Source organism: Pelmatolapia mariae, linkage group LG20, assembly GCF_036321145.2.
Source record: "Pelmatolapia mariae isolate MD_Pm_ZW linkage group LG20, Pm_UMD_F_2, whole genome shotgun sequence".
Classification (NCBI taxonomy): Eukaryota; Metazoa; Chordata; class Actinopteri; order Cichliformes; family Cichlidae; genus Pelmatolapia; species Pelmatolapia mariae.
The window spans coordinates 29,080,694-29,097,699 of NC_086244.1; the positions used below are offsets into that span (position 1 = coordinate 29,080,694).

Sequence of the window (17,006 nt, forward strand, 5' to 3'; positions counted from 1 at the left end):
TTTTCGGGATAGCTAATAAAAATCTTTGAGACGGTAAATTTGTGATTCTCATGAACGACGTTTTTCCCAACTACTCCCTCAACAAAAACATTCTTAAAAGGCATTTAAAATATGGGTAGATGGCACTACCTTAATGCATTCTTGCATTGTGATCAAGCGTTTGTCTTTTACCTTTGTTTCCACTCAGCAGGTTTTTCAACTCACATGGCCAAAAACGATATTTTTCAAGTTCAATTTGTTTGTCGCCGCTGCACCTCCGACATGCCGTCTCACTGTTTCCTTGGACATAATGTGTAAATATCTGACCCTATGTATGCGCGTGCACTGTCACCCATGTTACCGGAGCATTTGCACTACATCCAGGAAAAGGGCAACCCTGTTGTTTACTTGTCTGCTTGCAATGTTGCACAGGGGGTTGATCAGCAGAGTTGATAGGAGCTGCAATTTAAAAAGAGGACACTGCAGCTCTGAACAAAAACAATTAAAGGAAAATGAAAGACGGCCCCCAAGGGTTAAAAATAGAAAATTATCAACATGCATGCTGGAATCCACTACCCCGCACACCACCTCGTGCACCAGCACCCACCCCCCCCTCAAACTTACTGGGCCTGCATTGTTATGTATGATCAGATCTGCCAGTTCTTCCTCTAAGCTCCTTGTCACATTTTGACTTAATGAAGTGCAACTTAGAAGGGAATTGGGTTCATCATGCTAGTCGCACGATGCTCCCTTGTTGTAGCAAACAGGAGTGGCATGGGACCGAAGCGCTACAGCGCGAGTCGTTATCATTCCGGTCAGTCTGTTTAACACAAAATTAAACAAAGAACTAATTAGTGCCTCATGAATTAATAACTGCACTGTTGCCGAGAAGAAGTTAGGTTGCTGAGGGGAGATATAAAATAAGTAGGAAGATCAGGTTAGAATTATTATTACTTTTTCTGGGATGCATGGGCTCTCAAGGTTAGGAAACTTTTGAGAGGATTTAAGAGTGACTCAACTGGTTCTGCCAAAGTCAGTTTCTGCCCTGATTCAAAACTTTGTCTGCGCTTATTGATGTCATATATGAGGGTGTGTTTGTCTCTGCATGAGAAAAAGCAGCAGGTTCATGTTTTAACAATGAATGCCATTTTTCCACAATATGAATATGGAGATATCGCCATATATTCTGTCTGATCACATACTCTGGCCCCGTCAGCTGTGTTCGTTATCTAAGTAGTATTTGAATCTCTGTATCCCTGCCAACAAGTAAGCTTTGCCCCCAAGGTTTCATAGGGAAGTGATTTGTTTTATTGTTTGCTCTATAAGACTGTGTCAACTCACCTTCAGCTAAGACGTAGGAAGCTACTGTTAGAATACTCCAACTTAATTTATTTCTGGCAAACGGCTGAAATATGAACAGACGTGGTTCATACACAACTGTACTCTGTACAGTTGCTCCCCATGCTTCAATGGGCTTTACAAACTATAGTCTCCTCCTTCAGTCACTGCTTTCCCCCAGCTGGGACGTGGGGCCTGGGTATCTGTGCACTATTATTCTGCATATCAAAAGGAAAGGAGTGAACAAAAAGTACCCATCTTCCTCTTGCATCATCTGGAGGCTCGTTACATTATGTCAGCCACTGCAGATTAGATTGAGCTGGGTGAATGTATGGATTTCTCGAGAACATGTATGCACGTGCATATACATCGGAATAATCAGTGCCTGGGTTTATTTTTTTTTTTAATGTTTTTCCTTTGCTCTTCTTCTCAGATGAGGTGAGCTCCTGTACGCAGTGACTCCCCAGGAAGAGAAAACGAGGTAGGACAAATCCCCAACATGACTGATTACTGTCCCCACCATCTCCCCTGTTCATATCTCCAACAATATCAGGCATCTTCATTAATCCCCGTGGATCAATGTGTCTGGGGGTTGTAAAAATTGACAAATGACTTATTAGAATCCCACCGTTTTATTTTCCAACTGATTAACTCACAGCGATGTTGTACACTATACAGGCTCACTGATGTATCTGTTTTCCAAAGAGGGCCCCCTCTTTCTCTCTTTCTCTCTCTCTCTGTGCCTTTCTTACTATGGGTGATCTATACGGAACCAAATGCACTCCTAACACTGTGCGTGAGAAACCCTGTCAGGGTGACTCAAAAACTACTACAACCGAATTATGCTTTTTCCTATAAATACAGCCATTTTGTTTCCTGACATAAACAGCTGTTGAGAAGTGTGTTAGCTGACTTGCTTATTTACATATAGAATATAAAAATACAACTAATAATCTATTAGAGAACTGGAACTTTGCACTGGCGGTAATAAAATCAGCATGTTATAGCGCTGCGGTTTCTCCATTTTTGCACGCTATACTCTTCTTATCTGGGGAACCGTTCTTTTATGCCTGTTTTATGTTTAGATGTTGTTGTAGCAGCATCCCACATTGTCATCTCGACAAAATAATATAATTTTTTCCACTTTATGGCATTTATTACTGTAACAGACATTAGACACAGACATCTAAGTACAGATGACATCCACCAAATTAACAAGAGTATAAAACCTTTTGTTGCTGATAAAAAAAAAAAAAAAAAATCTGCCTCTGTACAATTTGACTCTCGAGAGGACACTAATGACTTGTGACTTGAAGAAACTGGGTTGCTTTTTTTTCTCTCTCCCTGAGATGAAACCTTCTGTGCTAATGATGTTAGCTGGTATGAGCACAATGCTGATGTGGGAGTCTGTCATAAGGATGCATACAACAGCCCTTGCCCCTGGCCTCCTAGTCAAGAGGGATCTAAACATTCAGAAGTGACAGTCTGGGCTGTCTCATGTCAAACCAGAGACCCCTCGCTATCACTGGGTGTGGGGGGCGGGGGGGTTGGCATGGCCGGGAATTGAGGTGGAGGGCTACACCAACGCTCCTTTGTTTCTGGTGGTGTCACTCACGCACCAGAAAGAAGACACACTCCCTGTATCAATCAGAACCTAAGATGCACACCCAGCGCGCTTCCCTGCAATGCAATGATGTCACTATCCTCAGATTTCCACAAAGATTGGATAATTCATAGCAAACAGGAGGGTCAGCTGAGATTTCTCTTTACACAGGTATGCGCACTCGGGGACATCTTTAAACAAGTTCCTTTGGAAGTCGAAGCAAAGTTAAGATTCGACTGTTGTGCAGACTACTTACAGACTCCAGCCTCTGACCGCATAACAACAGCATAACTGGGTACAGTTAGTTTAATTGGCTTTTGATATACGTTAATGCAACTAATCATAAAGGCCAGCTTGCTCCAACACGGGGCTGGCATGACACACACACACCACCCGGCCCCCGCCCCCTCCTTCTCTGTTTGGCTCCCACAGACGTAGAGGCTAGAAAGTGGAGTCCCTCTCTTAGACAGTGGGAGGAAAATTAAACTGCCAAAATTGTTTTCACTGGTTACAGGGGGTCTCGGGGGACCTCAAGGCTTTTAATTGAGCTCACTGAGCAGAAATTTGTATGGCTGCTTACAAACAACATTGATGTCTCCCTTTTACTTCTCTTTGGTCGCAGTGATAGATGAGGCAGACTGGGTGTGATTGTTAAGTAAGGTGACGATCTGCTAAATTGTTTGTTCTATATTTGTCCCCTCCCCCCTCCACCAGCACTTGTAGAGCTTTAGAGAAAATTTATGACTGGTTTGAGAACGATAGATAATTGAAACTCAGACTCTTTGTTTGGTGTTTTGTTAGTTTTTCAGAATTTGTGTGTAGGAGGGCAATGATTCTGTAATAAACACGAGTTCATTCAGTCACAAATAAAAGTAAATAAAGCCCACAGTTCGCCGTAGGAAAGATAATTTGTCTCACTGAGAAAAAGAGCAACAACTCATGTAACTCAATTTAGTATTATTGTATCACTCAGTATAGTATAATAACAAAAAAGAGAGGCTGCCTTTTCGTTTTCTGCGCTTTTCTTTCTCCTGCACTTTTTTTTTTGTCCTTTAAAATTTTTCCAGTGTGTCAAAACAAGCAAAGGCTACATGGAAACGGCAGCCCTGTGTAAATATTTATGATGTAACATCTCCATGTGAATAGACTTTCTTCCCAATCCATCCATCATTACCGGCATATCGTGAAAGCCCACCTCCCGGTGGCGGCTTAGGGCCTTAGGAAGCTCAGACAGGAGCGGCGTGTCCCCCTCTCATTCAAAGTATTTGTTTTTCTTTTGACTTGGGGCAGCCCAGCTGTGAGGGCATTTCATGTGTCAGCCCCTCCATTTTCATTCAGGGCTGACTTCAAAGCCCATTTTGCTCCATTGTTTGTGTGACGTGGCTGCTGGACCTGAAAATGCCCAAACAGAAAAATGCGATGTAGGTCAGGTGCCCCTGGAAAAAAAAAAGTGATTCTTATGGTCAAAACATAAAGCCCTGGTTACCGCCTAACACTAGCTCCTCTGCCTGTTGTTGCTCACATTCCTCTTTATTTGTTCACAGAGGAGCTAAATGAAAGTTAAGAGTAAGAATAAAAAGGCAGTACTTCAGAGTGCTTGGCAGAAAATCAATGTTTTAAGTCTAATCCTTTTTTTTTTCTTTTTGTAATTTATAACATTCCACTCAGGAACAAAATGTCAAATAGCTTACTTGCTGAAGATGTTCGCTAAATTATATTAGGTTGGAGATTGCGCTGAAGCTCTGATATTTTTTGGCTTTATTTGCTCCTGCTGCTGCGAGGGAGACTAACAGAGAGACACAGAGTATCTGTTGGGGCCTGTGCGTGCACACTTCTTTACCTTGTGCAACGGTCTGAAATGTGAAACATGTCTTCATTTGGTACAAACAAAGTGGGATGAAGGATCTGCTGGAGTTTTTTCAGGCTCGACAGTCTTTAAGAATGTGAAGGTGCAGTAGATTTATGAGGTTGTGTGTTTGCAGAAGTAGGTAAGTCTACTGCCTTACCTAAGTGGATTACAAGGTTTTAGGCTTTTCTTCTTGCACAACTTATCGGCAGAAAATAGGCGTTGCAGACGTTAGCGAAATATTGCCACCCAGACTCTCATAACATTATCATTAGCCATGGAGGATTGCTGAAATGTGATTAATACATCACCATTTTGACAGAGTGAGGCTGAAAAGGTAATATGGATTATTACAACGGTTGTAGAGCTCAATACCGCCATCCAAGTTTATCCATTTATCTGCAATGATGAGACTCCTTTGTGTTGTATGGCATTGTAACATCTATCTAAATAACAAAAGATATCTCTCCCATACACAATTGTTGTGCTGTTAATATTCAGCCCATGCAACAATGCACATGGGAATGGAGTGCGGAGACAAAACTTGACTCAGAACGGGGAAAAGTCCATAGAACGTTATGAGCATTACGAATCGATGCTCAAGCCTCTAGTACTGGCCACTTTTTCCTTGGCTTAGGTATCTGATTACCTTCAAACAAAAATATTGCTCCTGTATTGTTCAATTACAACTGGTTGAGTGCTGGATGATGCAATTCGCTATCTGAGAGCTATTTTTTCTTTCTTTTTGTATACACTTTGTGTGTGTTTCATTTAGTTGGCCTTGGACGATACACGTTGAATAAATGCCATTTTTCTGCCGTTTCAAGTGCCTCTTTTCTCTCTGGATCCATTCAAGCTTTCAATACCTTTTCTCCCCCACTCTTCTCCTGTCTCTTTTTTCCACGAGCAGGAGGGTTTTACTTTACTCCTTTGTCATCCTAATTGATTGCATTAACCTTTTGAGTATTGAATTTCCTGTGCATCACGCCGAGCACAATGTGGAATATTATCATAATCCTTCCAAGTAATGGACACAGGGCAATCAACAATGCTTTAGGAAAAGTACATCTTTGAAAGATGGAGCGTCATATTATTTTCAGCCCAAAGACCTGGATAGAGTAAGACTTTTAAGCTTTAAGAAACTTTGTCAATAAGTGAAGTATGCTTGTTTTTAACTAGTTAAAGAGGTTAGGAGGGCTGCTGTCAGTGTTTGTTTTGCAGGAGGTAAAAATGTCTTGGCTTAATGAAAATGACCTGTGTCTAAAGACTCACACAATAGACTTTAGATCCACTTAAACACAGTTTTATCATTTGTTAGTGTGAAAATAATTTTAAAAAACACAGTTTTTTAATGTCTCAGAAAAGCATCTTAGCCAAAGAGTTTTATTTTTGCCCGCAAGAAATAGGATAAGCGGTGAGGTATGACTCGAAGACTGACATTATCATGAAATTATCCCAAATGAACAAAATTACAAGGTTATAGTTGGGCTCACCATTATGTAAAGCACTGGGAGTTCCAAAGTTCGCCTTCCTGTTGGGATCCTGTTGTCCAACTATATGCACATGTTCCTTATATAATTATATGTTGGAGTTGGAGGATCACTTGGTGTGTGAACACTGACTGTTGTTTGTCAGTGAGAAACAGTAATGTGGACCCAAAAATCAGAGTGACTGTCACTGTGAATGGCTTTCAGCAGTCCCGACTTTTCTTAGAAATCTCCATCTCTTATAGGCTTACTGTCTAAATCTGGAAAGAATTTAATTGTGGCATAAATAGCACGACAAATTTTGTGCTGGTTCCAGATATCTCGGAACTTGCATGTCACAACTCACTCCAGTGATAGCGTGTTTCTGACTGGGACTCACCATTACATTTAGAAACTGAATGACATGACAGTTATTGCTAACTAGCCAGGTAGCATAACAGTCAGCTTAAGTATTCAGTGCATTCAATTTATTTTTAAGATTTCAAAAGAATTACACATTTTTGCTGCTCTTTCTTGCCAAGTTGCTTCTGTCTTCTCATCAGATTTACTGTGTCACTGTTGGCTTTTTTCAGGTAGCTCCTCTAACTATAGCGATAATGAACCAGGACGTGTTTTACCTCAACAAAGTGTCACAAAATGTTTTTTAAGATGATACTTTGGTGCGTTGAAACAATGGCAGCTCTTTGAGTGTATGCACTGCCACAGAATGGTTTGCATAGATGTTGAGTGGATGATTCTTCTGACACACATGCCAAACTAGAGCAAAAGTAATACAAGTGCCTATTATTGCGCACTGCTAAGTTTTGAACTTGCTACAGTTGAAGTGAAATTAACACGTTATTCAAGGCAAATTATTCACTAATAACTCGAGAACAACAGGCAGATATTTGGAAGAATCAGTCCAAATAGAGTTGGTTTGAAAGCATTATGGGGTCACCTTGGTTTGAAGCAGAATAAGGGAAGACAAATCAACTATTGCAAACGACCTGATGAGTGGAAGTATAGTCAAATCCTTAAATATTAACAGTCAGTCTGTTAAGGAATAAGGGAGCATTTGCACAGATGTGTTGCTTCAAAGCTTGACTGTGGGTGTCCCTGATCCTTTTTGTTGTTTGTTTATTTGTTTTTTTTTGTTTCTTTTTTTGCTCGCATCATCGTCATGGCATTAATCACACATTGATCACAAGGCAAGCTAGCTGAGCTTCACTTAGCAGGTAGCATTAGCAAAGCTAGCTGCCTGAACCAGCGACGTCGCTCCATGATTTCGTTGGCTATCGGCTGCACTGGCGTTTTTTTCATTGGCTGACGCCAGACTTCAGAAATAGAATTTCTCTCAACTTTCAGTGCAAGCAGCACAAGCAAAGTAACGCATCATTATTGTCATTATTCAGTTCAGCAATATGTGGCGTTACACCATTCAAAGTGAATGAGAAGCGAGAGCACTGAAGCCTAAAAAGCATCCGCATGAGTCCGGCTTGTATTTAAATTCATTGTATTTAAATGAAATGCCTTCATTTAAATACAATTTTTGTATTTACAGAACTCATTTTATTGATTTTTTTAAAGAAATATCTATAATTATGATATTAAAATGTTTTTATCTTTGTATTTCTATATACAAGGTGCCAGAGATATTTGAAAAAATACTATAAAAATAAATGCTAAAATATACTATTATACAATATCAAGTTGCATTACTTAGTGATTGTTTGTTCGGGAGGTTTGTTAGAGTGACAGTGAATTAAAATGAGGACCCTACCCATCCATGCATTTAAAAAAAAAATGTAATCCTATTTTTATGTTTTCATTTTAAAGTTTCATGTTGATGGGTCAGCACAGCCAAGCTTTTGTCCCAAGGTAACCCTGTGATTTAACACAGACTTTAATCTCTTTACCTGCTTTACAATAGGCTGTTTTGGTTGTGCGGTGGGGGTGTAAGTTGATTTTCCCTGTTTTCTTTTCCTTCGAACTATCCAGGGCAAATCTTTCCATATTGTGTTATTATTATCTGTCTTATCTGGCCCAGAATGATATAGATAAAAATTTGGGCAGGGACAGTGAGATAAATGTAAATGGACATCATTGTATTCCTTGTATGAAACTGCACCTAGGCTATTTTAATAATATTAAGGCCCCAAGCCTAAAACCTACAGAAGACACTCCAAGGATAACAGTACAATAATTGCTTGTTAACAAGGATGGAGGTAGCCTGTTGGCCTATTGAGTTTAATCTGTTGCTTTAGCTATTTTATTTAAACGCTATGGTAAAGGAATAAAAAGTAGTTTATGTTGCAAGACCAATGTAATACCCATAACTGTCTTATAAAGGCTTAATGTCAGAAGGCTTTAGGGGAAGTGTCAGTAGAATAACACTGATCAGCCTTGAGCTTGGGAATTAGCGACAGCAAATCTTAGAGCATAACGTGACAAGTGGGAGAGTTTGGAGTGCGCAGAAACTTTTGCTGAACAAGTTATTTTATGTAGCTTATTACAACGTATTGTATTTATTCTGAATATTATACCTGCAAAGGCCACCACACTTGATGGAGTGTTGCAGAACAAAAGCATGACAGTAACCTGCATTTAGTCAACAGCCGGTATTATGCTGCGTGTAGCTGAACATTAGTGGTAAGCAAAGATATAATTTTTTTCTTGCAGTGGAATGAAATGTTGTTGATCATCTACGGCCCATTCACGTCCCCCATATGTTTATCGCACAAACAGCCTAGTTGTTGTGTTGCTGACTTATACAGAGTGTTGTTTGCTTCTGTGTAAATATCAGCATAAATGCATTAAAGTAATTGATTGTTGAAAAACAGACAAAAACTGTTATCATGTTTCCCTGGTAACGGCAAGTATTATCTGGGCTGTGTTGATGAACTGAAGCAAAACACCCTGTAATTCATATCAACTCTATTATGTTTTTCAGCTCAAATAGGAAAAATCAATTGAAACAAGCTCTTATGCATGGATAGATGCTCGTTATGATCAATACTATTTTCACAGGGATGGTGCCTTTGAGCTTGATTGAGGCCAGCTTATACAAAGCTAGCCAGTGGTGCTCGGGACAAGTGTAGACACGCAGATATTCAGAGGGGATACAGTCACTATTTGGCCACATCTTTTGGTACATCCCACCTGAGTTATATTGATCAAAACAGAATCATGTGATTGAGTGTGGATGTGGGTCAAAACATAAGTCAAGGTCAGTCAGTAGCACAAAGCATAATCCCGGTCCATCTTTTGTATTCCATCAGGCATCACTGGTATTCCACTGGGAACCTCTGTGCCCTCGGCATATGAAAACTAAAGTCCCCCCCCTCCAGTTCAATTATACAAACCCATGAGCTTCAGAATATTGACATATCTCTGTATTCTGAAAATGTCATGGATAACGATCAGGCTGTTCACCAGAAAATGTTTCCACAGAAACCAAGATTTTGAGTCAAGATGTAGAACGTATTGAATTTGCAAACCGGCTGTAAGGTCAGGGATACCTGCCTGCAGGTGTGTTTGATAAGCACGAGAGCTTGTTTCTTCCAAGGCTATTGTTATCACACATCCTTAGCCTTGCACGGCGTTCGCAAAATAATACATATCTTAGTGTAAACCAGGTGTTTTGCAGAAGCTGTGATAAGTGGGTTGAGTGGTGTGTAGAGGTTACATAACAGATCTAGTTATGCTCAGTGATCACTGTTAATTTCCATTATCACCAGCCCGTTGCACAGAGATAGACTTTATCCACAGATATAACAAATTGTAAAACTTGAGAAATGTATTTCAGTTCATTGGTCAGACAGAGCTGTCTAATTGCTGACTATTGTAAAGAGGACAAGGTTGTTAAGTTTTCTGAATCAATTAAGACTTTTCAAATTTAAAAACGAAAAAAAAAAAACTACACCTGACCACAGAACGTGGTCAACCGCTCGTGCAGAAAAGATTTACCGCATGGAAGAAAGTGGCTTATTTCTGTTTTACCTGTTGCACTCCCGTTTGTTAATTTGTGGCGAAGATATGTGGAGAATTTCAAAGACACAGTTTATCCCAGCGTGGAAGCACTTTCTATGAGCTGCCCTTGCAAAAAGAATTGGCTTGGTTATTCACATACCTTAACCTGGCCCATTCACAAAAACATATCAACTCCCCCCCAATAAAGTGGACAATGTGGACATTATTTCTCCTGCTTGGTGTTGTAGTTGCTCTGTGTTTACATGTTTAAAGCCTCAGTCTTGCTGTATGCAGCGACAGCTACAAACAGAATCTTAATTGATCTAATCTGGTTACTGCAAGCTATTTTCAACAGTTCCATTAGAAAACTCCCATCCTCCCCCACTCTCTCTCTCTCCCTTCACCTCCCACACTCTCTACCCCCCATCTGCCCTGACCTACATGGTTGTCACATGGCCCCGGCTCCCTGGCTTGGCATTTTATGGAAAATCTGCAGGAGATAAAGCCACAGGGTTTAAAGTGTTATCCCTGCCTGTCCTTTGAGAAGGGCTAAACACTGAATGAGGTGTTATTGCATCAATGCTGTTGGACACACACAGGCACCAAAGAGGATATCTTCCTCCCTCCTTCCCTCTCTCTCGCTCTCCCCGTGTGTGTGTCTCTCCCTCTCTCTCCTCAGTTTGATTGGATTTAGTAGAGTGTCACCACTGTGACTTTGGGGGATTTCTCTTTCCCTGTCACTGTCTTCTGCATGCTTGCTTGGGTTATTTACTTAACTTGTCCAGAAAATGGACTGTGATCTGCAGCTTAACGCCAAAGCTAGGGAGAGACAAGTGCCTCGTGGTAGTTAAGATATGCTTGACAGGCACCTAGACACTCAGTTGACTCTCTGGCTTGCTTACTCCCTTGCTGGTGCTGAGGGCTTAGTTTTGCATTGTGACCGAGTCCCCTTCACACTGTTGTCTGCCTGTAAATTTTCTGCTGCCCTTGCTATTCAGCCAATTACAGCAAAAGAGCTTTAGTGATTTTTTTCTTCTTCATTTTTTTCCACCCTTCTCCCCTTCTCCTGGTGTTTTTATATATTTATTTTACAAGGGAATGACAAGCATTGCTGAAGGTTAAAAAAATGCTGAATTTCATAGTGCGTATAATGTCATCCTTTTTTATTCTGTAGCTGGACTAATCAATAAAAACCAGCTTCATCTTGTGGGGAACAAACACATACGGCGCAGGTTAATATAACTTCCTGGCTTTTTGCGTTTAAATTTTGAAGCTTTTGTGCTCCTGTCTCACCTTTAAATGAATGAAAGAACAAGGGGCAGCTTAATACAAATTTCAGTTATTTGTAAGCTTGTAAGCTTTCGCTTAATTTAAATATGAAAGATGTCAATATTCATGAATCCCAAAGGTGAAGCACATTCATAAAATAATCAGTTTACTTTTTGGAAAAGTGAAGATGCAAACTTAATGAAAAGTTCCTTTTGTGTGGGACTTGAATGGAAGAAACTGTTCACCTAAAGTAAATATTTAGTTAAAGTTTAAGATTGTCAGAGGTTTTTCCCTTTTGCATATATTTTAACCATTGTTGTCCTCCAAATATTACTCTGCTGTGTCCCTGGCCGCCAACCTTACTACTCATAGCTATATATTCAGAAAACTGGTTCAGGAATACACACCCTTAAACCTCTCTAAACAATAATGAAGTGTACTGGATTTCAGCGCATACACCATATGTTCCTCTCAGGTAAGGTTTCTAAGTTGTTTAGTCTCTTTGGCACTAGATCGTGCTGCAAGATAAGATGCGTGTTAAAGGCCTCTGAAAGACTATCAGTACAATGTCAAATGTAATGCGGAGCCACAAAGCAGTTAAAGAATGCATCCAGAGTGCTCTGCCATGTTGCATTCTGGTGCTAAAATGACCAGAGCAAATATCTTCCCAAAATACTGGATAAGATAAGGCAGTCGGCACAGCTTTGCATCACTGTGGTGGTTGGTTGTAGTAACGCCGGAGCTATACTTGACGGGGTGAGTGCAGACTTACAACAGTCCCTCAGTGACCAAAAAAGGAACGTCACATAGGTTTTATTGTTCTATCTCTCATAAAAACAAAACCAGAAGTTACACAAGTGATAATTGTGCATAAAAGAAGTGACACCACAAAATGCGCAGTGTTCCAAAACAAGAGAACAGAAGAATAAAAGAGTCTTTCCACCAGTGTAAAATGAGCCACGCCTAGCAGTGGGAACGGAAAGCAAAACTGCTTAATGTGACAAAATAAAGACAGAAACACTCCAAGGGAAAGTTAGAATTAGGATCCTGAAAGATTTATGCCTCCTTTTTATTTATAATTTGTTTTCTTTTCCTTATTGGAATTGAGTTGCAACTGAATATTTGATGAACACAGCCTAGAAGTAAGGATGTTATGTCAGCAAGGAAACAAAAAGTAAAGAGAAACAACCAAGAAATGTATTTTGCAAAGTTTGCACTTTGAAATAAACTAACATGCCTTTGCTTTCACAAGTGGCTTGTTAATTGACTGGTGGGTGGGGGGAGGTTTGGGGGGGGGAGTTCGCTATCTGCAGGTTGTGCTGAGCCCTAGCGAGGCTAGCTGCGCCTTTCCGTATGCACCGCGCCGAGTGCTGGGTACTCTCCGTGCACAAAACACCATCTGCATTTTGCTGTTAACGCGCCTTCACATCCAAGGGAGGATTAGGAGAAAATCCCCAGGTTTTTTTCAACCAGTTGACAAATATCAGATTTGTCTCTAAAAAATTAGCTCCATCTATATCTCCCACCATATGACACACAAAAAAGATTATCTGTAATACCCAGCCAGCTTGGGTGGGGAAAAAGCAGATTAAAGTTTCAGTTTGGTCATATTTACGCAGCCTCTTCAAGTGCGAGACTGTCTGCAATCCACAGTCGACAGACCTCTTCGCAAAGAGTCCTCCCCTCGTGTGTACACCCACCCCCAAGCTTTACCTTCCAGAAACAAGATGTCTGCCTTGAAACAATTAGACATCATACTTAAATAATTCATCATTTCCCAGTGACTCTTTCTCTTCTACGTGTCCTTTAAACAGAGAGAGTGAGCTGCCAAAAGGGCTAAAGTGAATAACAGCAGCAGGTGCCTTTTCAGATGGAGCTTTGTAGTCTGCAGTGGGTGCTGAGCTGTTATTTTAGTGGCCCACTGGTGAGGAGCAGGGGAGGGCTGGGAAATGGACCTGCTAGCTGACCCCCAGACCCCAGAGCTGTCCTGTTAGCACTCCCCCCTCCGCTCCACGTTACCAGGAGTAACTCCTGGCTTAAGTTGTTTTCACTCCTCGGACGAATCAGAGTTAAAATCTAACAACGCAACATGCATCTGTGTTCACCTGTGAAGTTTAAGAACCTCGCTTCCTAAAAATAAACTCCTTTGACCCTCAAGGAGGTCGTTTGTGTCTGCAGTGACAGATTGTAAGGCTGGGCGTGCATGATTATAACACATCAGCATGCATCAGAGGGATTTAAACATACGAGTAAGATGCTCCTCTTTAAGCCTCCACTAAGTCAGTGTGTTCTTCCTGACCATTTCATTATCAAATACATAATCGTCATCTGCCGAGGACAGAACCGAAGGCCTAAGGCCCTACCTGGTGTCCTGGATGTTGACTTCCTTGCTTCCGCTCAAGACCACTGCCCCACCCAGAGGTTGCTTTATGAACACAGGAGCCCCATAAATGAAATTAAGGTGTCAATTAGTCAATTACAGCATAATAACTCTGAGGGCAGACATTTAGAGACAAAGAGAACCTCAGCTAAGTTCATTTCCTCCAGCCCAGGAGCCTAGCGTTTGGCACACGTCACTCCCCACCCAGACTCGCTGAATAAGGGCCCCAGTGCTCTCCCTAATGTTATTTTCCCCTGGATATCTTTTTTGATCAACAATTTCCTTTCATGGGTTTGTTTTTCAGATGCAGGGGATGCACTTTTTCTCTCCCCAATTTGGCTAGGGAGAATTTTATAATTTAGTAATTAAAATCTTTGTTAGGCTTTAGAAATTGCAACTAATTGAATTTAATGGGAAGATGAATTTCAATTTTATTTGATTAGCAAGACCCCTGGCATAGGTATTTATGGAAAAAACTCTACAAAAATATGCTGTGTGGGCTAAGATGGCATAATAGAATTACAGATAATCGGATTTCACTGTCATGAATTTCACTCTAATTTCACTATAATTTTCCATTAGATAGCTGGTTTACAAATATTTGCTCATCTGCGATGGGAAAGGCTATCTGTCTAAAATGATTACCGAGCGAGCCTTCAGAAATATGTCCCTTTTTTTTCTCCTCCCTTTTAAAACCAGATTGCGAGGGATCAAAATTAGGAAGATTGCATTATGGATGTCTGCATCCGGGAGAGCAATGGGGGAGATATGATGATTACGGCCGGGGGATGAAAGCGGTGTCAAGAAAAATGTATGACTGAAAAACATAGGCCTATTCTATCTACCGAATCTCTGCTCTCAACACAGTGCCGCCAAGCAACATGCTATATCGTGATTCATGTAATATCAGCGCCCCAAATATACCTTCTACTTTATACACGTTAATTGCTTTCAAGTATGTACCTTTAATGAGATTTTCATTGCACTTTTCCTAGCGTATGTATGTCGACGCATATACAGCTACACAGCAATTATGAAAATCAAATGAGATTCGAAGGAATCATCGTCATGAGTCATGCAAATGATGATCATCAAAATGTGGTGTGTTGCGATCATCGCTGTTGTGGCTGTAAGTTTAATATTCCGCTCCTTCTCCGCTTAAAAATAAATATATAATGCAATATAAACAGACGTGAGAGGGAATAATATTCCACATCATAGACAACCTCGAGGAACACTGAGGTGAACTCTTGTTGAAAAGCCCCTGCTTCAGAATTAAGCTTTTACACGTTCAATTTCCTGCCAATTTTCAACAACATGACAGTGAATATCAGGAATAAACTTGCTTCATTGTCTGCTGAAAAACACAAACTGTTTTTAATTTGTTGTGTTCAAACTTTAAGACGCACAGTCGGAGCGGTTCACGCCGGACTGTTGCTCCTTCTGTCTCTCACACCCCCACCTGTGCACTCCACCAGTCAGGACAGACCCCTATACCCCACGCCGGCTCACACCCACTCCAGCCTATTCGCTCAGTCACTTTTTTGCCCCCCGAACTGCCAGAGACAGCAAGAGGGGTTCAAAAACACAATCTGACTTTCGGCAAAGGTCAGATTTCTCACTCGGCATGTCTCTGGGCTTTGGGCACAAAAGCCGCTGAATTCACATCTTTCAACTGGGCAATAGCTTTTGTCCTGGGGAATGGAGGACTCGGAGTGGGCCCTGCACCAGACCAGCCCCTCCTGGAGCGCACGGTCAGGGGCAGCCAAACGTCTGGCCCCGGCGGCCCTTTGACTGATGTACCCCTACCATGTCACATGCATAGGAGCGCGCGCACACACGCTCACACGCATACACACTCCACCTTGCCCTCAACATTCTCCCGCATGCACCATACAATACCCTCACGCCACATCAAACGAAAAGCCCCACAGCTCCTTTTGAAAAGTAATGGTTTCGCCCCCAAAGATGGCAGCTCGAGGGTCCAGAAGGCTGTAATGCATGGACGACAGACCCTGCCTCCTGCGGACATTGTTACATGAATAGAATTCACCCTGCACTCGCCCCCTTGATATCAAGTTTTTGAGATACTGTGGAAGTTTTTATTGTTATGCTCCACCTATGTGAGACAAAAAGCATCACAGCGTTAGACCCAGGCAGATGTTCTCACCACTTCAAATATTTCTACCACATCAGTGGCATGCATTCATTTTTAGTAACTATTATATTTTCAAGTTTCAATCTAGCAATTCACACTGGCCACAAATCCATTAACAACATATATATTTATTTATTTGTACGGAGACTGACACAAAAGATTTTTATCCAGCAACAGAACAAAAGACCGGCCGCCAAGTCAGGTCGTGCACAACAAAAACAATTTGATTTCATTAGATCACGGACTAATAAAAGTAGTATTTACAGTACAAAGTTAAATCGAGGGTGGAACCTTTTGATTGAAACTCTTTTAAGGTCATTTTCCTTTATGTGGGTTAGGAAGGAGGAGACAAAGCCTTATTTTTTTCCATTATTAGCCAGGATGAGTCATCATAATTTCAGAATCAACCAAAACCAGTTTTATGTACATACTTCAGACTAACAGCACTCAGGAACTGAAGCCCGACCTATGTATTATTGTATTATGGTCCAAAGCCATAAAGTTGTTCATTTCCTCTTTTCTGTGTCCAGTAAATGCTAGTTATACAACACCTTTATTCAGAGTAAACCTGCCGTGGAAAACAGGAATATCCAGTTACCTTTGAAAGTTGAGACTTTCTTGTTATTTTGTGTCGCTCTGTAAATTCCACATTCTTGACACACCACCATGTTTACAGTATATGGGCATTATGTACAAATGGTCCCGAGGCGCTTTGCATGCTGCTGCGGAAGAAACTGCCAGGCAAATAAAGGGTTTGTCTTATAAAGTATTCATTGTCACCTGGTAACGGCCGTCGTTTATCATTTCACCTGAAATTACAATGAAAACTGATAGCTTATCAGAGGGAGGGAAGGAGAACCAGAGCGCTCTGAGTGAGAGAGAGAAGCAAAGAAAGTATACCATGCAGGGCTGAAATGGAGAGGATTGCTATATTGTGAGGGAGCAAAAGAGTTATTCGCTTTAAGCTAAAGGGCTGGAAAATGTATTCTGTGAAATCT

General features: G+C 41.0%; 1 protein-coding gene across 2 annotated transcripts in view; it reads left to right on the forward strand.

Annotated features, from left to right (window-relative positions):
* casz1 (castor zinc finger 1) overlaps positions 1-17,006 on the forward strand; it is a 169,480-nt gene that overhangs the window by 76,302 nt on the left and 76,172 nt on the right. For both annotated transcript variants that reach the window (XM_065469673.1, XM_065469674.1), the window contains one exon: positions 1,751-1,798. The gene's annotated coding sequence lies outside the window, so the exon portion shown is untranslated. The remainder of the gene's footprint in view (positions 1-1,750; positions 1,799-17,006) is intronic.